The 26556-nt window shown below is 42.9% G+C and overlaps 1 protein-coding gene across 1 annotated transcript in view; it reads left to right on the forward strand.

The window, feature by feature from the left end:
* PDZRN4 (PDZ domain containing ring finger 4) overlaps nucleotides 1–26556 on the forward strand; it is a 110748-nt gene that overhangs the window by 28650 nt on the left and 55542 nt on the right. The window lies entirely within an intron of this gene.

The following is a 26556-nucleotide window of genomic DNA, read 5'->3' on the forward strand; positions in this document are numbered from 1 at the left end:
TAGTAACCATTAAAATGTTGATTTACAGCTAAATATAACCTTTACGCTAAATTTGATTTTTTTTTTTACTTTATTTTATTTTATTTATTTATTTTTTGCTAACCAGGAGCATACACTATATTGATACGCATTTATTTAAGCAATTGTATAGCTTAAATTATGTTATTCAGATTTTTAATTTTTACATTTTTTTTAATGTTAGAAAATGGTGAATAATGCATTAGGTGCCCAGGTTCCCTATAGAATCTTATTTAACAGATGATTAATTTTTTACTCATGATTTGTATCAAGCTCTATTTGGATGGAAATTCAAATCCGTTAAAAATGCAGAAAAACAGCATTTTTAATTATATAAAACTTCCTTAAATATGTGGATACATAAGAAAAAAAGTTTATCAAAAAATGTTTGCATTTAAAACTGATGTATTAAACAAAGGAAGTACTTAGTGAATTGAACTGATTATTTCTAGTCACAGTGTCCTTCCAGATTTTAGAACTAGTAGATCTTATCCTTGTGACACCTAGTTTTTATTTGTAGATTGGAAGAGGAAAACAACTTTTCTTGCTTTTTCTACTTCCAAATGGTTTATTAACTTTGAATGAACTAGTCTTTGAACTGAATTGTTGAATAAACTGAAATGAAGAAAATATTCTCTCTGCCCCTGCAAAAGAGGCTACTGCTCTCAAAAGCTGGTTTAGCTTCAGCAAATGCTGGTTAGAGGTTCTTAGCCAGCAACTTTCACCAGTTCAGTGGTTTGACTTTCTTTGAAACTTGGCAGCAAACATATACTACTTAATATTATTTTTGTCTTTAATTTAAATGATTTTGATAGATTATAATATAATCTATTAAATACCATAAATATAGATATAACACAATACGTTTAGGCCTTAACACAGATTGTCCCTTTCAGATTTAATTGTAAATAGTTTTAGTTTTAAAAAACATATTTAATTTAAATAAAACTGATTTAAATAAAACATCTTTTTATTTTATTTTATCCACCTTGCTCCTCTCTAAATTCTCAAAAAATTCCCGTCCCAGCCCTTCTGATGTAAGTTTGCAACATAGTTTGTATTTAAAATGAACGATTCCACAATAGGGGCCCATTCCTGAAAATGTGAGTAACTTTACTCACACCATGCAACTTTTGGCATGAATAAAGTTACTCACATGTATAAGTCTTTGCAGGAGTAGCCTAAAGTAACCTGCACCTCTGGGTCTCCCATCTGTCTTGCCTTTTATGAGTCTACTTTTCAGATTGCAAGTGGTTCAGGGGAAGGGCTGTCATTATTTATGTGTAGCATGAAGCACCAAACAGAGTGTTGTGCCTCAGTTTCCCCATATCTAAATGGGGATAATAGCCACTTTTGTAGAGTGGTTTGTGGATGAAAGCACTATATAAGGATTGTGATGAAAGTATATGACATGCTTCTATAGAGAGACGTGTGTGAGTGATTTGAAGCTATTTAATTGAAGTCATTACACATGCCTCCCAAGAACCAGTATTTTGAGTTGAGAACCTGTTGACTATTGGGAGATATCTAAGAGCCACAATTAGGTTAGCAGGTTCTGTTTAACTTTATGGATCTATTTGTTGAACTATAGCTACTCTTGTAAAGGCTTCAGTACTTGCAGGATTTCTCAGCCAGTTGGCTGACCCAAGGGAGTAGCAAACCAATTGGAGCGATTTCTAGAATGCAGGGAGAATGGCTTACGAGACCATGCTCCACAGTCTGCTAATTACACAGCTACAAGTGAAGTGTTTTGTCCCCAGCACTGCAGATGAACTGATCCAGATGGAAAGCTCCTTAGGCTTGTCTACACTCGGGTTTTTAATCCATGTATTAGTTGATTGCCAATTAACTCAAAGTAATTAACTCTTGTGTAAAGGCTGGTCTGAACACTCCCCAAACATTTGTATCCTGGAAGAAACATTTGGGAAGTGTCCAGATCAGCCTTTACAAAGGTGTTAATTACCTTGAGTTAACTGGCAATCAACTCAAGGTAAAAGGCTCTGAGGCCAGGTGTACTCTAGAAACTTTTGCCAGTATAATAATGTCTCTTACGGGGGATGAATTTTTAATGAAATTTCTATACCAGCAAAAAGCCTGTTGTAGATGCAGTTTTACTGGCATAAACGTACTTTTGCTAGTGTAGTTTATTTTGCTTGGAGAACCAGTACAAGCTACACTAGCAAAATCACTTTTTGCCAGTATAAGTTGCACCTACACTAGGAGCGTTTGCTGGTATAACTATGCCGGCAAACCTCTTCTAGTGTAGATCTGACCTAAAATGGATACAGCCTTACTAGGTTTATTTTGTGGGGCTAATAGAAGGATATGGCAAGGGGGAGATGGTGAGAGGGAAAAAATGGAGAAGGAAAGAAAACTGTGTCCTGCAACTTATTTCTAACAGTGCCATTGCCTTTCTGGGTGGCTTTGGGTAAGGCCATCTCTATACTATACATTTCTGCCAGGATAGCTATGTCAGTCAGGGATGTGATGAGGTGTGATTTGTGACCAACATACTTGTGCCAGGAAAAGCCCCTAGCATAGATAGACCATCAAAATTGTGCTTTTGCAGGTATAGCTTATTTCATGTGGGGAAGACGGGGTAATGAAATGTTCTTCTTTGAATGATTGCTCATTTCAATTCCAATTAGGTGTGCCCACACCGCGTGCACAGTCGTCGGAAAGTTTTTCCCTAGCAGCATCCGTTGGGTCAGCTGTGGAGCCCCCTGGAGTGGCGCCTTCATGGCGCTCAATATTTGACCCTGCCGAACTGGTGCCTGCTCAGTTCCTTCTTATTGCCAGTGACAGTCGTTGGAACTGCAGTGACTTGCTTAGCAAGCTCTCCTCGTTTTCTCTAGCTTTCAGCTTCGTTTAGTTTAGTTATTCCTAGCCTCATTAAGTTTAGTTTTAGTGTTTTCGGTTGTTACAGCAGATAGCTGTTGGGAGTGGGGGGGGTCTTCCCCTTCACCCCAACCGCGTTCCCCACTGGGACTGGGGGTATGCCTAAGTCCCAAGGGTTCAAACACTGCAAGTCCTGCAACAAACCCGTGCCAACAGGCAACCCCCACGATGCTTGCTTAAAGTGTCTGGGTGAAGCACACCAAGCGGACAAGTGCAGGATTTGTAAAGGGTTTCACCCCAAAACAAAAAAGGAGCGGATGGCAATTTCACCTCCTCAATGACCTGGCTCGGGGAGTCCAACAGCACTGGACTCGACGGTCCCCCTTGTGTGGCCAAAGTCGACGGTGCCGGCTCCAAAGTCTTCGGCACTGGGTGCTCCTCTCTGGGATGCACCCCATGGCCAGCTCCAAAAGGGTGAGCCTTGGAGTCAGAGATACTCCTCCCCTGCTTCCGGTGCCGCTTCTGCATCAGGGAATGGGACCAGTGCCGGAAGCAGGGGAGGAGTGGATCTCTGACTCCAAGACTCACCCCTTTGGAGCCGGCCAATGGGGTGCATCCCAGAGAGGAGCACCCTGTGCCAAAGACTTTGGAGCCGGCACCGTCGACTTTGGCCGCTCAAGGGGGACCGTCGAGTCTGGTGCTGTTGAACTCCCCGAGCCAGGTCATTGAGGTGGTGGACTTGCCATCCACACCGCGAACACCTTTGAGGCCGCGAGGGACCTCATCTCCATGATGGCACCGTGGTCCCCAGTCCTTCGAGTCAAGCCTCCGGTACCACAACGTGTGGAACCGTCTAGAGGCAAACTGGTGACACTTCATCCCTCAGCACCGCCGGTGGAATCATGGCACTGCTCGGAGTCTCGGCATCGCTCGCAATCGCAGTACCAGTCTGACTCACGGCACTGTTCCAGGTCGCGCCAACACTCCCGATCGCAACGCTGATCCTCATGCCGATCCCCGTCGCCCAGCAGGTCCCACTCCCAGCACTGGTCATCCCGGCACCAGTCAGTGTCCCCTTACAGATCCCAATCGTGGCACCACTCCCCAGCCTCGCGGCAACGCTCCCCAGTCCAGCTATGCTTGGCACCGCCCTGGCCATCGCAGTTCTGGTCCCCATCTTTGGACTCGGAGATGGGGTCTAGATACTCAGAGCGGGGCCGGCACTGGTCAGACCGTGGAAGGCCTGAGGTGGGGGCAGAGCCATGGCCTTCATAGTGGCAGGGACCAGCGCAGTGGTCATTTTGGACCCCGTGTGCGTACCACCAGGCCCAGGGCGCCCAATCCAAAGCTTCCCATTTGGCAGCCTCTGAACTGCAAGTGCTGGAGGCATCAGCCAGTCTCCCCACACCTAGGGGTGACGAGGAGGTACCGGTCACACTACCTCCACTGGAACCAACCCCAGTTCCTGAGCCTGATCCAGGTGTGGTTGGCCCTGACAGAGAGGCAGGACAGGAGGCCCCTGGAGACCAAGAGAGTCAGAAGGACCCTGTTTCCCCATTAGCCTCCTCGTCATCCTCCCCAGATGAGGTGGTTGCAGGCACCTCCGTCTCTGGACCGCCCCCCCATAGGCATCCATGCCCACCATGACCTTCTTCACAGGATGGTGCGAAATATGGGCCTGCAGGCCGAGGAGGTGGTATAGTCAGAGGACCCGATTGTCGACATCCTGGCCCCAGAAGGCCCACTGAGGGTGGCTCTACCCCTCATCAAGACAATACAGACGAATGCTAAGACCATTTGGCAGACCCAGGCCTCCATCCCTCCCACCGCAAAGGGTGTGGAGTGGAAGTATTTTGTCCCATCTAAGGGGTACGAATACACACACCAACAGTCTTGCTCATTGGCTGCAGTAAATGAAAAGGAGAGGCAGGGACAACAATCCCCACTGCCTAAGTCCAAGGACGCCGAACACCTAGATTTATTTGGGCACAAAGTGTATTCCACGTGGGCATTGCAACTCAGGATTGCCAACCAGCAGGCAATTCTGAGTAGATACTGCTTCAACTCCTGGAACTCAATGCTCAAGTTTAAGGAGCTAGTGCCAACAGAGTCCAGGGAGGTGTTTGGAGTGATAGTGGAGGAGGGCAAGGCAGTGGCATGGACCTCTTTACAGGCCTCACTGGACGCTGTGGACTCAGCGGCGCGCACCTTGTCCTCCGGTATCTCCATGAGGCGTAGCTCATGGCTGCAGGCCTTGGGACTCCTGCCCGAGGTTCAACAGACCATGCAGGACCTGCCTTTCGATGAACCTGCCTTTCTGTTTGCGGACCCGCGGTAAGTTCGGACTAAGGTACTTCGAATTCAGCTACGTTATTAACGTAGCTGAATTTGCGTACCTTAGTCCGAAGTGGGGGGGTAGTGTGGACCAGGCCTTAGAGGCATCCAGTGGTGGTGTCTAGTTTTCCCGGATGACTGGGTGGGGGCTTGAGCAGGTTCTGTTTTGTATTATTGAGAGGTACCCCTAGATATTGAACCCAGCCCTTGTTGCTGCCAGCTCCGCCTGGCAGAAGGGTTACATAGGTGATATAAAGGTGAAAAAGAATGCTGGAGACTTTCCCCTAACTTCTTTATTTCCATGCTTTCAAGACTTCGCGTGAGCCTTGAGGCAAGCTTAACTGACTCTAACTGTGATTTTTGTTAATGTTATATTATTTATCTGTAATCCATTATAATGTAAAAAGTGGTAGGAGAAATCAATTTCACTTTCCACTTAATGAACGGGTATGATTAGAGTCCAGTTTTGCAAACACTTATGCCCATGAAGCACTTTACCCAACTGAATAGTCCCATCTAGTTCAGGACTGGATCCTATGCAAGAGATAAAATTTTGGAAATGTTTGAAATCTAAAGTCCCTTCTTTCAACTGCTGAGACCTCTGCCTTACATAGTTACAGTAATTAACCACAGAGTAGTTTTGAAGACAAACAGCACCCTGGATATTAATTCAGCTATTTAATTTGATTAATGTAAAGTTGTCTACTTGAAAACGTACCTACCTTGTTTCCTGGTAGAATTTCATTCCTGTATTTTTCCTTTTTGCAAAAAGAGGAACCAACGAATTTTCCTTATCATCAGACCCTGAGGCAGGCATGAAACAGAGGACAAACTGTTTTATGGTAAGGATGAAGAATGGTATTAAGAGGGTTAAAGGCATGAGGTCAGATGGTTCACTTTCAAATGTGGAGACTGGCCAAATTTCCCTGGTGGCGTGGCCTTTTTACCATAGTTCCATGTCAGTGACTGAGTCCAACAAGTGTCAGAATGAATTCAAATAGCAGAACTGATTGTCAAGAATGATTTATGCACTTCTGCCTCTCCTCAGGTGTGGAATGTTTGTTTAGATTTTGTCCTGCCATTTCGAACAGGCATCAGGCATTTCTCATTTTATAGGAAGTCTCTGTTTTTTCAGTTGCTTTTCAATTGCACCAACAGTTTTGCATTATAGCATTCTATTTTGTTAACTTGTAAAGTCAAACCACAATAAAAGTTTCAAGAAACGGGTCCCTTTGCTATTAACAGGTATTCAAAATATGGAATTTCCCACTTTGTTGGTACCCATAAGTATGTTGTCGTTAAAGGATTGTCAGTGTCTAGGCTGTACATAATATTTTCCATTCCTTTTTAATTTGCATTTATTTATAATTTGTCATCTAGGTACAGGTCTGTCGCATCTTACGCGCATTTAACATGCGCGATTTCAACTTTACGCAGTCGGCAAAAAAAAAAAAAAAGAGAGAAAAACAACAATTTTAATACTATACCTGTAGCGCGGGCGATTTCGCCCGCCATTGAACTCAATGGGGTTTTGGCTATACGCGGTTTTTGCTTTACGCGCTAACCGCGGAACGGAACCCCCACGTAAGATGAGGCACACCTGTACTCAGCACAGATATATAGTTATTGCTTATATTGCAGAAGCCTCAACTGAAATGTGGGGCTCGTTCTGCTAGGTGACAGAACGAGCCTACTTTGACACCTACAAAGTACGAGACAGTGCCTGCCCCTAAGAGCTTACATTCTAAATAAGTCAGACAGACAAGGGGTGGGAGAAACAAAGAGTGAGATGCAGTATTTTTCAGTGTTTTAATCTGATCTTGCTGCTTTTACTGAAGAGTAATCAAAAGTCTGTAAAATCATCACATTACATATGAAGGGATGAATCGCTTGTACAATGCTGTACGAATTATTTTATTCCTAGTGCTAATAGGAGTTTTCTATGCTATATGCTAAATTCTGCCCTCTGATGCCAGTATGCAGCTCCTATTGAAATCAACAGGAGCCACCCACATACATGCACAGGAAAAATTTGTCACTGAATAGATATGTGGAGACACTTCAAAATAATTCAATATACTACAAGAATATAATACGGATCTGTCTTACACAATGTGTCAGCTAGACCTACTGCATAGTGTTGCCCACCAATACCGCACTTCTCAGATTTGGGGAGCCAGCCAGCAGCTGAAACATCACTTCAATACAACCCTGCTATACACACAGAATTGTCTGAGAAAGGAAACTAAGTAGGATTGCGCAATCCTACTAATTCACCTCTCTTTGCAGCTGGCTCCTGTGTAGAGAGTTTATTGCACAAAGTAGCTGACTAATTTGTTTCCTCCTGCATCCAGTGCGGAGGCATTTTGCATATACAGCAGGTAGGGTTGCCAAAACCGAATCACATAAAACCGAACAGCCTTGCCCTGCCCCTTCTCCGAGGCCCTGCCCCCACTCACTCCATCCCCCATCTCTCCGTTGCTGTCTCTCCCTGACCCTCACTCACTTTAACCGGGCTGGGGAAGGGAGTTGGGGAGCAGGAATGGGTGAGGGCTCTAGCTGGGGGTGCAGGCACTGGAGTGGGGCCAGGGATGAGGTGTTTGGATTGCAGGAGGGGGCTTCGGGCTGGGGCCGAGGGGTTTGGCGTGCAGGAGGGGTCTTGGGGCTGGGGCAGAGGGTGGGGGTGCGGGAGGGGGTGTGGGCTCTGGGGTGAGGCTGGGGATGAGGGGTTTGGGGTGCAGGAGGGGGTTCAGGGCTGGGGTAGGGGGGTGGAGTGCGGGAGGGAGTTCAGGGTGCAGGCTCCAGCCGGGCGGCACTTATCTCAGGCAGTTCCCGGAAGAAGCTGGCATATCCGGCTCCTAGGCAGAGGGGCCAGGGGGCTCTGCGCGCTGCCCGCACCCACAGACGCTGCCCCCGCAGGTCCCATTGGCCATGGTTCGCAGCCAATTGGAGCTGGTGCTCGGGGCAGGGGCAGCGCGCGGAGCCTCCCTGGCCGCCCCTGCGCCTAGGGGCCAGAGGGACGTGCTGGCTGCTTCCGGGAGCCGTGTGGAGCCAGGGCAGGCAGGGAGCCTGCCTTAGCCGCACTGCGCTGCCAACCGGACTTTTAGTGGCCCGGTCAGCAGTGCTGACCGGAGCCACCAGGGTCCCTTTTCCACTGGGCGTTCTGGTCAAAAATCAGATGCCTGGCAACCATAACAGCAGATACGGAGGGAAGGTTCCTTGTGTAGCAGCTCTTTTAAGTGTAAAGTACTACACCTCTACCTCGATATAACGCTGTCCTTGGGAGCCAAAAAATCTTACCACGTTATAGGTGAAACCGCGTTATATCGAACTTGCTTTGATCCGCCGGAGAGTGCAGCCCCCCCCCCCCCCCCCCCACCCCCGCTTTATCGCGTTCTACCCGAATTCATGTTATATCGGGTCGCGTTATATCGGGGTAGAGGTGTATTGCTTTGCAGCTGCAGCTCCTGACCCTTCAGAGACTAAAATGAAGGAAAAAGGAATAAAAGGAACAAGAGAAGGAAAGGAAAACAAGGCTAATGTTATAAAGGGGGAGAGAGAAAGAGAGGCAAAAAAATATGCAGAGGAAAAAAAGGGGGGAAGAGAGAGGTGGAGAGAGCAGAAAGGAGGGGAACAAACAAGGATGAAGAACTGACATTGAAAGGACAGAAATAATAGCTGTCATTGACTGTAAGCTGGGCAGGAACCATGATTCTTATTTGTAAATGCTTGTGCACAGCAGTGCTGCTGTATAAATAACCATCATGTTCCTCACACTGGTGCCATGCCTCACTTTTCCCCCCATGGAGAATTATGTGAAGCACTAAAGGTTAGAGGTGAACAAGCAGCATGTGTCCCTTGGTAGTCCAATAGGCTGTCACCCAAAAAAACCACTAGTGTTTCACGTTACTAAGTAATCTTTAAAAAGGGTTGGGAGATTTTAATAGGCGAGGTATATGTAATGAGCGAGGTCTGAGCTTTCATTGATATTTCTTTGTGTTCTTGGGGCAGAGATGAAATTTGTTCCCAACCTTGCGTGGCAGCATTCACGGTAGGAATGTTGAGGGTTAAGAATTAAGGCCTTCCGCACCTAAACATGTGCTTAATTTTAGGAAAGCGACTGTTCCTTGAAGTTCCATTTTCCCCCTTTTTACAAAGAGATAAAACAAAGAATTGTCCTTGCTATGGCCCAGGAAGCAGGACGAGGACAAAGCTAAATTAAGCACCGATGTAAGTGATTGTGAAATTGGGGCTCAAGACTTTCACTGTAAATACATCTGAGTTTGCCAACTAGAATTTTGAAGATGCACAAACTTGTCAAAAGTTTAAAAGGGTTTTATAACCATGACCACATCAGTGTAAGAAAAACCACTGGGCCTCATTCCCTTCTCACTCCTCCCAGGAGTGACTCACACAAGGCAATGCAGTTACACTGGTGTGAGAGATCCAGTATGTGAAGAAAACCAAAAATGTCCTTTTAAGATTTATTTAGGGGCAGGAGAAAACCATTTTTCCCTTTACCTTTTCATCTGACACTTAAAAAAGCAATGCAAGAAAAACCCCATGTTTAGCTAACATAAAAAGGTCTGTAATCATTCTCCCAAAAAAGGAAAGAAAAACCCACTGTCTGGATGCTATTCTATCCTTAGTTCAGCTTGATGTGGTTAGGAGTGGTACCAACACATATGGCATGATTAGATGTGTGGCAGTACCCACTGCTCCAGCACTCCTGGGACAGGGACAAGGGGATGAATATGGACCTGTCTTCACTGTTGAAAAGGGTGCTTTTTCTTTAATCGTGGGTTAACTAACATGCATCAACTATCCTGAGGTAAAAACATAATGAAGACCAGGCACTTCACCATGAAGTAAACTTGGCTGGAGGAGTGTAGGGTTGTTTACCTTGTGGTAAAATTACAGTGCCTGGTCTTCATTATGTTTTTACCTCAGAAAAGCTCACGTATTTGAGTTACCCCAAGGTAAAAAAAGAAACCATACACTTTTGTTTTAGAGGTAAAGACAAGCCCTTAGGAAAGATGTAGTAGCATTAACTCAACACTATGTTGCTGCTGTTAGATTTAGCATATATTCTTTACACAGTGAATATGACATTCCAGGTTACAATCCAGACCCGTGAGGGCTGTGTCAGCCTTGCCCTTCAATTTGGGGTGCCTCACAATGCTTTGCTGCTGTAGCTCCCAACCCGGGCCTCTCACAAACAGCCAGACAGCATTCAGGTCACACACCCGGAGTGTCTATGTATAGCTGCAGCCTGCCAGCAATACTTCACTCACACTCTGGTTTCCACCAGCCATGGTGGCATAATAGTTGGGCCTTGTGCCAAGAGATTATACCCAGCTGCTTCCACTCCCTACACCACCTATCCTGCAAAGCTGCAAGATCTATCTTGAGAATTGTGCAAGTTTTATTTTCCTCTGTGCTACCTTAGATTGATTTTTTTTTTTAAATCGGCCTCATGCTTAACTGTAGTCCATAAATGGAGAATTTTAATAATGTGCCAACAGCAGCAGTTTGGAGTATCTTACAGAGTAAAAGGTCACTGTGCCCATAAGTTATCTTATCATTTGATCAGTGAACTCTTTCCCAAAGACGTTAAGTCTCATTATTCACTGCTTATAAAGTCACTTGAGATATAAAAAGTCTTTTTATAGTAATGAAAGAACTCCCACAATTAGCCAGAAGGCAACCATCCATCTTTTTAAACTGCTCAGTTTGGAGGAGACCAGGAGTTTCAGGCGTACATAAAGGAATGAATTGTTATGACAGTGATAAGTGTAATGTTCGTATGGCGATGCCAGTCTTTTCTGTATAACTCCTGGAGGTTTGGGGTGGTTTTTTTTTTTTTTTTTTTTTAAAGGAGAGAATTTTTAAGAGTGGGGTTTGATTGCACACAAAGATTCAAGTAATGGTATAAGTCATTTCTGGAATTATGGAATCAGCCTCTTTCATTGTTCTTCATGAACTGTAGTTGATTAAAATATGTCATTAATTTGATCTCATAAAAGTTTAATAGCAGCTACCAATTTAGGTGCCTGTTCTCTAAGAAAACTCTTACATGTCCTGGAACAGAAATTGAAGAGCAATTTTATGGCTGAGCAGAGAAGCGATGAAGTTTATAAAGGAATGGTGTATTGGACGGGGATGGAGTGATTTAAGGGCCAAATTGATTTGTTCTGAACACAAATACTGTCCTTTGAATATGTTCCTTTGATTATTGTAGAAGGGCTGTGGTATATGGCAGATCTCATGAGAGCTTTATACAGTATTCTATGTACAAGCAGAAAAAAAGTAATTTCTTAAAATTTGCAATAATTAACCTAATAAACAGCTGTCTAATTATACCAAGGGGTAACTTCATGTATTTTATGCATGCCACAGCTAGTTTAATCCATATTGCCCTCAGGCAGAATCATAATATCATCAAAAAACCTGTTTGTCAATATCAAAAGCAATTTACATAGTAAATACACTCCAGCCTGGTCACATGGCCATCTGAGAAAGCCTAACATTTGGATTACTGTCGGGAAGTGTTCAATACAGATTTTACAAGTGTTCAGATTATCTTGCTGTCTGGATTGTATGGGGACAGTATGATGGTATTCCCACAGTGTTGGACAAGGCCAGATTCAGTGGAAGAGGAAGAATATACATATGATGTGGAGGAAGTAATAAAGTCTGTCTAATGAACCAAGTATGAAGGAAGAGTGGTAACCAAAAAAGATGGATAGACATGGAATCATGAGGTGATGGAGAAACTAGATGTACAGATATCAGAAAGAGATGGGGTAGCCATGGCGGGGAAGAGAGGGGAGAGAAAGGACAGGTGAAAAGGAGGTGAAGCAACAGAGGACAAGGGAGGGAAGAGAAAAGAGAAGAGAGAGCAAGGGAGATGGGTGTGAAAAATGAAGTGGGGGAGGCAGAATGAGCAGAACACAAATCAAGGCGTGGCTGGCCGCCACTTTCTGCAGCTCCCACAGCTCCCGTTGGCTGGGAACGGCGAACCGCGGCCACTGGGAGCTGTGGGCAGCCGTGTCTGCTGATGGTCAATGTAAACAAACTGTCTCGCGGCCCGCCAGTGGATTACCCTGACAGGCTGCCTGCGGGCCGCAGGTTGCCCACCACTGGTTTATACAATGCCACTTTGAAAAACGATTTGAGCAGACACAGATTTCCCCCTGTATGGATGCAACAAAACATGATTAAAATATTTTTTCTGAAACCTTTTTGAAGACTAAGTTACTAGTAACCAAACTGTGTTGCTGTGGCCAAGGAGATTCAAATCTAAGCGACTAGATGGCTCAGGATATTGGTACTGGAATACAGCACCTTTCACCACAAGGCTATTGTTACTTCCAATCCAGCCCAATTCAGTAAGTTATTATTGTATGTCTGAGCTATGTGAAATGAATTAATGTTCTCATTCCATTTGCTAGCAGGCAGGTGTATATGTTCCGCAGCAGACTCAGCAGAGAGGCCATAGATGTAATGAGCAGGGACACTAAACAACTCTTTCACTCCTAGAGAAGGTCTTGTCTTGTTCATGTTTTACTCATAGTGATGAGGCATTGTGGGTAAGCTTGTTCAGCAGTTATTTACCTACATACATTTATGGCCTCATCAACATAGGGTCTGATCACCCCTTAAGCAGCAATAACAATTGCAAAAATAAATCCTCTACTTCCCTTCTTGATGGAGTAGACACACAAATAAGTAATCTAAAAAGTTTTCAGGTGAGTGTATTTAAGTAGGTCTGATAGATTGTATATTGGGATGTGAAAAGCTAGTAAGGGAAAGCTAATTTGAAATATGGTGTTTGCATTTGCTTCTAAATACTGAGAGCACAGGCGCCAACTTTCCTTGGCGCCGGTGGGTGCTCACGCCCCCCAGCCCCACCCTGACTCCGCCCCCTCCCTGCCCCTATTGTACCCCTCCCCAAATTCCCACCCCGGCCCCGCCTCTTCCCCAAGAGTGCCGCATTCCTCCTCTTCCCCCACCCTCCCACCACTTGCCGCGTGAAACAGGTGTTTTGTGGCGCAAGCGCTGGGAGGGAGGGGGAGAAGCAGGACTTGGCAGCATGCTCGGGGGAGGAGGTAGAGGTGGAGGTGAACTGGGGCAGGGCAGGGAGCTGCCGGTGGGTGCAGAGCATCCACCAATTTTTCCCTGTGGGTGCTCCAGCTCCGGAACACCCACAGCACGGAGTTGGCGCCTATGACTGTGAGGCCCATGGCCATTCTTGTCTCTTTTGAGAATGAGTTCTGTTACCTTGGTCCTGTTCTCTTGAAAGTTCTGTCTCTGGTGTTCTTGAAGCCGAGCCTATTTTCATGGTCTCTCAGTCAAACACACCCAGTCTGTTTCTCTTTCACCACATGTACATTTAATCCTCTGTTTCCAAACAGGACAAGGCATAGCACAGATATATAGCAGGAGGAGATTTACACACAGCTTCTCTCCCCCAGATTACCCTCTGAGCTCTCCATGACTTCCTGAACCTCCCAAATAAGTATTCACCCAATTACTGAGCCAATTGTCTCATTAGCTCAGCAATTACCATCCAGGTGTCAGTTCTCCCCCCTCCCCCAACAGAAACTGGTTAATTGCTTCCACTTAAGCCTGCAGCCTTTTCTGTGCTGCAGCAACCTCAGTGATCTGAGTGCTACAGCTAGCACTGTCACACCCTCATATTAGCTAGACAAAGTGGGCATGGTAATATCTTTGATTGGACCAACTTTCGTGGGTGAGAGACAGAGACAAGCTTTCGAGCTACACAGCCCTTCTTCAGGTCTGGGAAAGGTACAGCTGAATACAAGGTCAAACAGAGTGTTTAGCATAAGTAGTTAGCACGTATTTTAAGGGACCATTCAAGGTGAAGTGGCCTGTTAACACTCCTGTAGCCACTGGATAAAAAGCGGGAGTTAGTGGGTTATAGATTGTTGTAATAAACCTTAAATCCAGTGTCTGATTTTTAGTGTCTTGCAAAGTTGTGAATTTAAGCTCCCAGGTTCATCTTTTGAAAGTGTTCAGATTTCCTTTGAGGATGAGGGCTAATAGGTCAGACATATCAGTGAGCACTTTGTGAAAAATATTCACCCACAGGTAATATGGTGTTTTTGTCTTTTATAATTTTCCTGTGTGTGTTCATTCGAGAATATAGTGATTGTCCGGTTTTGTCCAGATAGTTTGTTTTTGGGGCGTTTACTGCACTGGACGAGGTGGACCACATGTCGTGATAGGCACATGTAGGACCCGTGGATCCTGAAAAGTTGTTTTGAGGGGGTATTGAATAACCCACTTATTAGTTGTCATTTTCATAATTCTAATGAAATGTGGCTGTGAAGGGGTCAAAGTCACAGAGGGACAGGTGATCTTTCCAGTAATTCAGACTAATCACTTGGACTTTGAATAATGGAATAGAGACATTGAATTGGAATCTGTATTTAATGGAGACCCAGGATTCTGTGAGAGTGGAGTTCCAGGATTGCATGTTCCTGGTGACCTCTCTTGCTAAGTAGACAGACTGCTGTGTTCTTTAGTAGGTGGATTTTTTTTCAGAGCATGTGGCGTCATTCCTCGATATGAGTTACAGTAATCAGGCTGGGAGGTCACAATTGCACTAGGTTGCTTTGGCCAGATCTATGTCCAATAGGATGAAGCACAGTCTTCTGGCCAGCTGCAAGTGGAACAGGGTGTTTTTCAGAGCTTAAACTAGCTTCAAAGGGTGCAGATGACCAAAGCCCATATGTAAGTCAAGAACATGGAGACCTGGGAGAAGGTTCAGAATTTGGGGGGAGCATGGGCTGTTATAGCAGGGATAAAGGAGAGTCAAGACAGAATTGGGTGGGGGAATCAAATCAGTATCTTAAATGTCTGTATACTAATGTGAGAAGTATGGGGAATAAGCAGGAAGAACTCGAAATGCTAGTAAATAAACACAACTGTGACATAGTTGGCATCACAGAGACTTGGTGGGATAATACGCATGACTGGAATATTGGTATAGAAGGGTACAGCTTTCTCAGGAAGGACAGACAGCGAAAAAAGGGAGGAGGTGTTGCCTTATATATTAAAAATATATACACTTGGACTGAGGTTGAGATGGAAATAGGAGACAAACTTGTTGAAAGTCTCTGGGTAAAAAACAAGGGTGATCTTATGGTAGGGGGTTACTACAGACCACCTAACCAGGAAGAAGAGGTGGATGAGGCTTTTTTTAAACAACTAACAAATCATCCAAAGCTCAGGACTTGGTGGTGATGGGGGACTTCAATTACTCAGACATCTGTTAGGAAAATAACACAGCAGGGCACAGATTATCCAATAAATTCTTGGAATGTATTGGAGACATTTTTTTTATTTCAGAAGGTGGAGAAAGCTACTAGGGGAAAGGCTTTTCTAGATTTGATTTTGACAAATAGGGAGGAACTGGTTGAGAATTTGAAAGTGGAAGACAGCTTGGGTGAAAGTGATCATGAAATGATAGAGGTCGTGATTCTAAGGAATGGTAGGAGGTAGAACAGCAAAATAAAGACAATGGATTTCAAGAAGACAGACTTTAGCAAACTCAGGGAGTTGGTAGGTAAGATCCCATGGGAAGCAAATCTAAGGGGAAAAACAATTGAAGACAGTTGGCAGTTTTTCAGTGAGACATTATTAAGGGCAGAAGAGCAAACTATCTCACTGCGTAGGAAAGATTGAAAGTATGGCAAGAGACCACCTGGCTTAACCAGGAGATCTTCAATCATCTACAAATCAAAAAAGAGTCCTACAAAAAGTGGAAACTAGGTCAAATTACAAAGGATGAATATAAATAACACAAGTATATAGGGACAAAATTAGAAAGGCCAAGGCACAGAATGAGATCAAACTAGCTAGAGATATAAAGGGTAACAAGAAAACGTTCTACAGATACATTAGAAGCAAGAGGAAGACCAAGGACAGGGTAGACCTGTTACTCAATGAGGGGGGAAAAATAATAACAGAAAATGTAGAAATGGCAGAGGTGCTTAATGACTTCTTTGTTTCGGTTTTCACCAAGAAGCTTGGTGATGATTGGATGTCTAACATAGTGAATACCAGTGAAAATTAGATAGGATCAGAAGAGGCTAAAATAGGGAACGAACAAGTTAAAAATTACTTAGACAAATTAGATGTCTTTAAGTCACCAGGGCCTGATGAAATGCATCCTAAATAACTCAAGGAACTGACTGAGGAGATATCTTAGCAATTAGTGATTATCTCTGAAAAATCATGAAAGACAGGAGAGATTCCAAAAGAATGGAAAAGGGCACGTATAGTGCCAATCTATAAAAAGGGAAATAAGGACAACCTGGGGAATTACAGACTACTCAGCTTAACTTCTGTACCTGGAAAGATAATGGAGCAAATAATTAAGCAATCAGTTTGCAAACATCTAGAAGATAATAAGGTGATAAGTAACAGTCAGCATGGATTTGTCAAAAACAAATCCTGTCAAACCACCCTGATAACTTTCTTTGACAGGGTAACAAGCCTTGTGGATGGGGGGAAGCGGTAAACATGGTATATCTTGACTTTAGTAACGCTTTTGATACTGTTTCGCATGACCTTCTCATAAACAAACTAGGAAAATGCAACCTACATGGAGCTACTATAAGGTGGGTGCAAAACTGTTTGGAAAACCATTCCCAGCGAGTAGTTATCAGTGGTTCACAGTCATGCTGGAAGGACGTAACGAGTGGGGTCCTGCAGACGTAACGAGTTCTGGGTCCAATTCTGTTCAATATCTTCATCAATGATTTAGATAATGGCATAGAGAGTACACTTATAAAGTTTGCGGACGATACCAAGCTGGAAAGGGTTGCAAGTGCTTTGGAGGATAGGATTAAAATTCAAAATGATCTGGACAAACTGGAGAAATGGCCTGAAGTAAATAGGATGAAATTCAATAAGGACAAATGCAGAGTACTCCACTTAGGAAGTAACAATCAGTTGCACACATACAAAATGGGAAATGACTGCCTAGGAAAGAGTTGTGACACGTTGGATCACAGAAACCCTCTTGGGAACTGCCAACTGATGTGCCAAGACTACTACTGCCCCTGCTTTCCCTGCCAGCCTGGGAATCCAGCACCCTGTCTTGTTGAGCCAGACATGCCAGTCTGCTCCAACACAGACCCAGGGTCTGAACCACGTGCCCCAAAGCTGCAGACTGAACTGAAAGCAGCTTACAGAAGTGTTCTTGTCTTTAACACTCAGATGCCCAACTCCCAATGGGGTCCAAACCCCAAAGAAATCCGTTTTACCCTGTATAAAGCTTATACAGGGTAAACTTATAAATTGTTCGCCCTCTATAACCCTGATAGAGAGATATGCACAGCTGTTTGCCCCCCCCCCAGGTATTAATACATACTCTGGATTAATTAATAAGTAAAAAGTGATTTATTTAAATACAGAAAGTAGGATTTAAGTGGTTCCAAGTAATAGCAGACAGAACAAAGTGAATTACTAAGTGAAATAAAATAAAACACACAAATCTAAGCCTACTACAGTAATAAAACTGAATAGAGATAAAATCTCACCCTCAGAGATGTTTCAATAAGTTTCTTTCACGGACTGGACGCCTTCCTAGTCTGGGCACAATCCTTTTCCCTAGTACAGCCCTTGTTCCAGCTCAGGTGGTAGCTAGGGGATTTCTCATGATGGCTCCCCTTTGTTCTGTTCCACCCACTTATATATCTTTTGCATAAGGCGGGAATCCTTTGTCCCTCTCTGGGTTCCCACCCCCTTCTCATCAATGGAAAAGCACCAGGTTAAAGATGGATTCCAGTTCAGGCGACATGATCACATGTCACTGTAAGACTTCATTACCCACTTGCCAGAACAAACATATACAGGAAGACTTACAAGTAAAACAGAGCCATCTGCAGTCAATTGTCCTGGTTGATGGGGAGCCATCAAGATTCCAAACCACCATTATGGCCCACACTTTGCATAATTACAGTAGGCCCTCAGAGTTATATTTCGTATTTCTAGTTTCAGATACAAGAGTGATACGTTTATACAAATAGGATGACCACACTCAGTAGATTATAAGCTTTGTAATGATACCTTACAAGAGACCTTTTGCATGAAGCATATTTCAGTTACATTATATTCAAACTCATTAGCATGTTTTCATAAAATCATATAGAGTGTAACATTACTAGTTGCACACATACAAAATGGGAAATGACTGCCTAGGAAGGAGTATTGCAGAAGGGATCTGGGGGTCATAGTGGATCACAAGCTAAAGATGAGTCAACAGTGTAACGCTGTTGCAAAAAAAGTGAACATCTTTCTGGGATGTATTAGCAGGAGCATTGTACGCAAGAAACGAGAAGTAATTCTTCCGCTCTACTCTGTACTGATTAGACCTCAACTGGAGTATTGTGTCCAGTTCTGGGCGCCACATTTCAGGAAGGATGTAGACAAATTGGAGGAAGTCTAGAGAAGAGTGACAAAAATGATTAAAGTTCTAGAAAACATGACCTATAAGGGAAGATTGAAAAAATTGGGTTTGTTTAGTCTGGAAAAGAGAAGACTGGGGGGGGACATGATAACAGTTTTCAAGAACGTAAAAGGTTGTTACAAGGAGGAGGGAGGAAAATTGTTTTTCTTACCCTCTGAGGATAGGACCAGAAGCAAAGGGCTTAAAGTGCAGCAAGGAAGGTTTAGATTGGACATCGGGAAAAACTTCCTAACTGTCAGGATGGTTAAGCACTGAAATAAATTACCCTCCCTCCATCCCCCCCCCCCCCCGATGCATCGTCTCTGAAACTGTGTGCAAAATAACAACCAATGTGTGTTTTAATAAGACTAAATGTAAATGTATAACATCTTTGAATAAAGATTGTAGGCCGCAGCTACAGACTGGGTGATTCCAATCTGGGAAGCAATGACTCTGAAAAAGATTGGGGGATCATGATGGATAATGAACGGAACATGAGCTTCATGGGCATTGTCTGCATATTCTGGTGTTTCAGCATGCTGTCTAGCCCAGTGGCTCCAAACAGATATTAAATAGGATAGGAAACTGGACTGACACTTATGGAACACCACAAGTGAGTGTTCAGAAAATGGAGGAACAGTTCCCATCACAACCAGGTTGGGTTCAGTCTGAGAGAAAGGACCTGAGCTATCAGAAGGCTGAAGAAAAAGAATGTGTTAGCAGGCTTGGCGGAAGGAACTGGGTATGTTGAGTTTGAAAAAGAGGAGATTAAGGGGCGATATGATAGTGGTCTTCAGATACTGGAAAGGCTGCCATAAAAAAGATGGAAAAAAGTTATTCTCTTTTGCCACAGATGGCAGGACAAAAGGCAAAGGGTTCAAACTACAGCACAGAGGCTGCAATCCTGTGCGGAGTCAGCCAGTGTGAGAAGTGACTCTGTACCACCGTCCCCCCCGCTCCCTGCCCGGGCCTGACTGCCAGGAAGAAGGGCCAAGCAAGTCGGAAAAGTCCTGGGGGAGAGGCGCAACAGGAGAAGGGCGGAGCCTCCCTCCCCCACTGGCAGGCCAATCAGAGCAAGTCTTGCAGGAGCAGCTCCACAGTCTCAGAAATCTGGGGGGGATCATGTCCCCCCCGATGCATCGTCTCTGAAACTGTGTGCAAAATAACAACCAATATGTGTTTTAGTAAGGCTAAATGTAAATGTATAACATCTTTGAATAAAGAATGTAGGCCGCAGCTACAGACTGGGTGATTCCAGTCTGGGAAGCAATGACTCTGAAAAAGATTTGGGGATCATGATGGATAATGAACGGAACATGAGCTTCCAATGTGATGCTGTGGCCAAAAGACCTAATGAGATCCTGGGATGCATAAACAGGGGAATCTTGAGTAGGAGTAGTGAAGTTATTTCACGTCTGTATTTGGCACTGGTGTGACCACTGCTGGAATACTGTGCCCACAATTCAAAATGAATGTGGATAAATTGGAGCAGGTTCAGAGAAGAGCCATGAGAATGATTAAAGGATTAGAAAACATGTCTTACAGTGACAGACGCAAAGAGCTCAATCTCTTTATTTTAACAAAGAGAAGGTTAAGGGGTGAATTGATTATAGTCTGTAAGTACTTACATGGAGAACAAATATTTAATAATGAGCTCTTCAGTCGAGCAGAGAAAGGTATAGCATGGAAGCTAGACAAATTCGGACTGGAAATAAGGTACACATTTTTGACATTGAGGGTAATTAACCATTGGAACTATTTACCAAGAGTCGTGGTGGATTCTCCGTCACTGACAATTTTTAAATCAAGATTGGATGCTTTTCTAAAAGATCTGCTTTAGAAATTATTTTGTGGAAGTTCTATAGCCCGTGTTATACAGGAGGTCAGACTAGATGATCACAATGGTCCCTTCTGCTCTTAGAATCTATGCATCTGTGAAAGGAATTTCCGTGCACCCTGGCAACTCCTAATCGGTAGGGCAGGACCAGGAGTGTTTGATAATCAGTACCACCAAATGCTGCCAAGACCTCCAACAGGAAAGTTTACCATCAACAAATGATCTCTCTGTTTTGTGTCCTGGCTTGTAACCTGGCTGAAAGGGATCCAAGATACTGGTAGCTCGCAAGTGGGACTGGAGGTTTGGTATTGGGCTGTACCGGGAAGATCACCATTGTCAAGTGCTGATTTCTTTAGCTGGACTATTGCATGCTTTGGGAGTGAGAGTCAGGATCTCCTCTTCACAGGAGGTGTGCAAATGCTGTATTACTAGAGGTCTCAGATGTCCTCTGCTCTATTTTATTAGACAGGAAAGGTGGTGGGCAGAGTCCCATGTGGTGGTGCTAATTGCTTCTAATATTTCCATAGCTACTACTTGTGCAAAAGGCGGGGCCCTTCTTTTGGAAGGAGGGGATTATGTGTGTTTAGGTCCAGAGCACGCTGGCAAGAAACTTTAATTTAGTGAGATCGGATCAGAGTTTTAATGCTGTTTCAGAGTCATTGTGTGTGTGGATGCTGAAATCTCCCAACACGGTGAGATTTGTGAACTTCATCATCATGTCAGACAGCATCTCTGTCAGCTCCTCTGGGAAGCCTTTGTGTCTGGAGGACTATAGATTAACAGGATGCTCAAGTTAGTCTTGTCTTTGGCCTCACCAATTAAGTGGATACTATCCAAGGATTTTGTTTCTGTGGAGTCTGTCTTGCATTTTAGCTTGCATGTGCCAAGCATGTTTTGAGGATAGTGGACTGCACAGTCCCCAGAGGTGTTACTATGACACCTTTCGTGAGTACTAAATTCACGCAATTGTATTTTAGTTTTGTTTTAAAAAATATAATGAGAAATAAAGATGAGACTCTCAGGAAGGAGACAGATATTAACATATATAACCACCCAGTAATGATCCGTGGTCACTGCTAACTGAAATCAGTAACAGCAGAAAAATGGTTTATGGCAAGGGCAGTTCATCTCTAGATCACAAACATTTGTACTCTGAGAATAGTGGGTGTTCCTGGATTTATATTTTTTAGAATAAGTATTGTAAAGGTAATCTACAGCCATTTTCTCTATATTGTTTATAGGCAATCTGTCCTTCGTTTACTTTCCCCCAACCACCGCTGCTTGGAAATAAATCGGTGTATCAGTCAGTGTCTGGCTTTAGAAATGGCAGTCAGCCAGTGTCAGTTGGTTTTTCAAGCATTTTTTTATGCATCAAAGACAAAAACTGTTTGTTTGTTTTCTGATATTGATTAAATTTTGCATGTGGCTGGATTTAGAGAGATAATCAAAAGGGGATGGCCAACATCCAAGCAATGGCAACCAGTCACTCTAGGGAAGTTGTTGACAAGTGGCCCAGACTTTGCAGTTTTTTTCAAAAGGAAGAGCGTGTTCATTAAACAGAAGCTTCATCAAACAGGACAGTGGTTTACATGTGAATAGATATATTCTTTACTTAACATTCATAAGTTGCTTATAGATTAATTAGCCCATCTGTTGCAACAAATGTATTCCCGTGTCTTTTGAGTTGATTGTTAAAAGTGACTGATTTCCCTATCCACTTAAAATAGTACCTTTGCTTCCATTGAAAGTAACCTTTTAGAATCAAAGAATTTATTTAATCATCCAGCTAAGAATCTGTAAGTGGCTTGCAGTAAATAAGTGTTCAACTGTCTACAGCTCCCAAAGTGATTATATCAGAGTCCTGGGATGGGGGATAACACAGGAGGTAAAAACAGATCTTAAAGAAGCTAAGTGAAGAGACCTCCAAAATGGGTATGTAGTATTGGGTTTAGTTTTTAAAATACATTCTCTCTTCCCAACACATAATGATGGTAACTGCCCAGGACAGCTGCCAGCATATAGCAATTAAGGTACAGCTTTTCTGCAGGGCAAGGCAGAATTTATAAAATGAGTGACCTTTATGCAGAGTAACTAACTGTGTTGATGAACTTCAAGTGACGATTAAAATAAGTGTTCTGTATCTTCAGTGCTTACATGTTATAAGGAAACCACATAAAGGATAGAGGATTTTAAAGGTCATGGATTTCTTCACTTCAAGGAGAAAATAAACATTTTTATGAAAGTACAGGTCAGCCACATTATTGCCAATAAAAATAAGCCGTGAGTTTCATAGTTACATGATTTTGTAATATCATTGTTCCTCGGCATAGAATTTGCATGGAAATGACATTATTGTAAATGTATGTAAAGTATATTTGTTTGGAATAATCAATAAGTATTGATTTATGTAGATAAATGAGGACATTGGTTGGTTGGTTTCCCAAGGAATTCTAATAAGATTTTATATTTTACTTCTTGAACTGTTATCCATGTTTTTCCCCCCGCTTTTTAGAAGTCAGCCCAACCTTTGCCAACAAGTACCACATAGTGGCAATTATAGTATACTTCTTGTACTTACAATAGGAACAATTCTGATGTATCAGATACAACTACATGGTATTTGTTGCCAAACGTTGACTTTTAAGGGTGATCACTAAATTTGTTATCCTGAAACTTTTTATAAACATTAAAATTGGTCAGTACAGAAGGGTTGGGAGAGAGGAAACTGTAGCTGTACATTTTGAAGGGATCCTACAGACTGTAGGGGTAAAAGTTGTTCAAGGGGCTTACATTACGTTCTAGAGTGAAAATTATGGAGTTCCCACTTCCCTAATGGGAACATCCCCCGAAGGGAGCATATTTCTATGGCTTTGAAAGAAGGAAGGAACTGGAGAGGTAGAACTGAATGATGGCTAAAAGATCCAGATTAAAGTGTTATTTAAAGCCGCCTTTGTTAGATATAACTGTTACTGGACATTTTAGTTTTTGTAACTTACACACTTGGAGGAGAAATAGGGGGAACATTCTCCTTCTTACAATTGAATCTATTTTTACACTTTTATCGATCCCTCCCTCTCCATCCCCCATATGGCACTCACAGAATTCCATTGTATATAATTATCCCCAATGATACAATTTGGCCAAATGGCAATTTTAAGGATAGAGACAATTTTTAATAATTTCTTGCATAAATTGTCAGGGAAACTCCTGTTATGCAGCAATGTAGGCCACCTGTCTAGAGCAGAATACACTTCTTTTCTGGTCATTCTTTGTATCATTTGATACTAACCTACCCCACATTAGTACTGAGGAATTTCTATGGAACTGAGGATGGTAATATCTGGTCTCTTAGATTTAAATAGATATATCTAGGTATGTATACTGTGCTCATCACCACTGTGTAGCATCTGAGCTAACTGTAGGAGTGATATGCTCTTGCCATTGCAGAGTAGTCGCTACATCATACCATGGATCTGGAAATGTCAAGATATTGGAAAAAAAGAAAGAAACATGGAGAAACAAAGCAATTCCATCTTTAGCAAATATTTGCTAAACATCAGTGGAACGCCGGTTATTAGGATAACTGTGTTCTCTTCTGGTTCTGGGAAGGTTGTGGGGGCAAATGGAATAGTCAGAAAACTTACAGTTAGGACTTCGAGGTGCTATTTGTTTTCTTAATCTGCTTTGTATTTGCATAGTGTTCGTTCATCTATAGATCTCAAAGCACTTTTTAAAGGTAGCATGCTGAAATATTGCATTTTACAGATAAGAGAGCCAAGCACTTAGGTTTGGTATTATGTTTCAGAAAGGTAGTGTAGGTGAGCGCTCTTTCCTTTCCTAGGTTATAAACTCTTTTATTGTGGAAAAGCTGGAGGAGGATCCATTTGCCTGGGCTGTGATTCTTTGTAGTCGTTAGGAAATTATGCAGGAGACAGTGAGCATGCTTTCTGCAGCATAGCAAGAGTTTGGATTTTCAGACATAATGAGTAAGGGCGTAAGAAGTTATTTTGTGCATGTGCAAATGATGATTTCCTAGTAACTCAAATAAATCTGGATGGATTTTCATGGGAACAGAAAAGATACTTCTTTGACCTCAGGACTATCCTACTGTCAGATTTCAACTGCCTCCGGGTAAGCTCCTGTGGTGCTGGCAGAGTTTTTACATGGACAACATTTTCTGTTTTTCATTGCACTGATTTTGTAAAACTTCAACAACAAAAAATCAACCTGAGGCAGAAACCAAGCATGGAAAAATTCAACCCAAATAGTTCATTTGTCAGAGGTAGTAGCAATTAAAAGCAGATGGTTATAATGGAAAATGTTAGGCAAACTTAAAATAATAGGTGTTGCTATTGCTCTTCCTATAATGTTAGGGCTTGTCTACACTTAAAACGCTGCAGCAGCAGCACAGCTGCGCCACTGTAGCGTTTCAGTGAAGACTCTACCCATGCCAGCAGGAAGGGTTCTGATCTGGGCATAGAGCCTCCACCTCCCCAAGAGGCAGTAGCTAGGTTGATGGGAGAATTCTCTAGTTGACTTAGCACCATCTACACTGGGGTTTAGGTAAGTTTAACAGATTTTTCACATCCCCGAGTAACATAAAGTATAACGACCTTATTTCGTAGTGTAGACAAGGCCTCATGTCAAAATATATGCAACGTGTTCCCTGGACCAAATTCAGATGTGAGGGATGGTATAAATAGTGTGAGGTGATAAATCGTATATTCTGTAGGAATAGAAGTGAAGATTTGTATCGGAAGGGTGTAAAATAAAGCCGGCACCTGGGATTAAACCCTTTGTGGGTTGCATTTCTTCCTACAAAAAATCACCTCTTCTGCCCATTCACAGGATAAGTTATATCATCTCACATCTGCAATGGCTTATGGCAGTTTCATTATTTGTAATTTACAGCAATGTCACCTCTGAATCTCACCAAAGTAATGTTTTCAGTGCAGTGATAGCACATGTTCTTGGTCAAGAACTCTGCTATTGACAGCCATTGCCCAATTAGCATGTTAGTTCAGTGATGTACTCATACTTTGAAAATACAGGCACACGAACATGTAGGAATTTAACACACCATCCATACTTGCAGTTATCCGTGTTATACTCCGAACACTACACTAGGAGAGCACTGGTATAGGAATACTGATATACTATATTGTACTATTCTGGGAAAGCACCCCTAGTGTGTGTGCAGCTACACTGGAAAAGCTTCACTTTGTTCCAGTATAGTAAAAACATAAAGAATTTGTTGGTATATAGATATACCAGCAGAGGTATACTGGCAAACCCTTCTAATGGAGACACAGCTTATTTCATTGTGGAGCTGATATAAGCTATCCTAACAAAAGGACTTATTGCCAGTAGAGCTGAATCTACACTGGGACTTTTCCTGGCATAGCTGTTGGATAGGTTTGTGGGGTTTTTTTCATATTCCTAATCAACATAGCAAAACTTTCAAGTGTAGACCAATATAACACTCATCCTCAGCCCCACAGCCTGTCAAACAATTGTCCTCGGCCTGGTCTACATCTAAAACTTAGGTCAACCTAGCTACATCTCTCAGGGTTGCAAACAATTCTATGCCATGTGCAAAGTAGTTAGGTTGACCATACCCCCTACTGTAAAAGCAGATAGGTCAACAAAAATCTTCCGTTGACCTAGCTACCACCTCTCAAAGAGGTGGATAACCAACCTCAATGGAAAAATCCCTATCATTGTAAGAAGCATCTACACTACAGCGACACAACTGCAGCACTTCCAACTTCTTTTTTCTTATCTTCTTAAATTCTTTACTTTGGATTTGACTTGGATTTCAATACATGTAAAGGGACAATAACAAACAAAATAAACAAACAAAATAAAACCCCACTTTTTATATATATTTTACAAACCAGACAAATAATTTATGAGATGGAATTGTAAATGTCCTTAGAGTTTTAAAAATGTATTACTTAATTTTTGCTCCTTTCAGAATCCACCAGGACTGTGTTGTAAGAGTTTTATCAGTTTGTTTTCTAGCAAAAGCCAAACACGTTATTTT

This window comes from Terrapene carolina, unplaced genomic scaffold (assembly GCF_002925995.2).
Source record: "Terrapene carolina triunguis isolate 2854851 unplaced genomic scaffold, T_m_triunguis-2.0 Scaffold68, whole genome shotgun sequence".
In the NCBI taxonomy this organism is placed as follows: domain Eukaryota; kingdom Metazoa; phylum Chordata; order Testudines; family Emydidae; genus Terrapene; species Terrapene triunguis.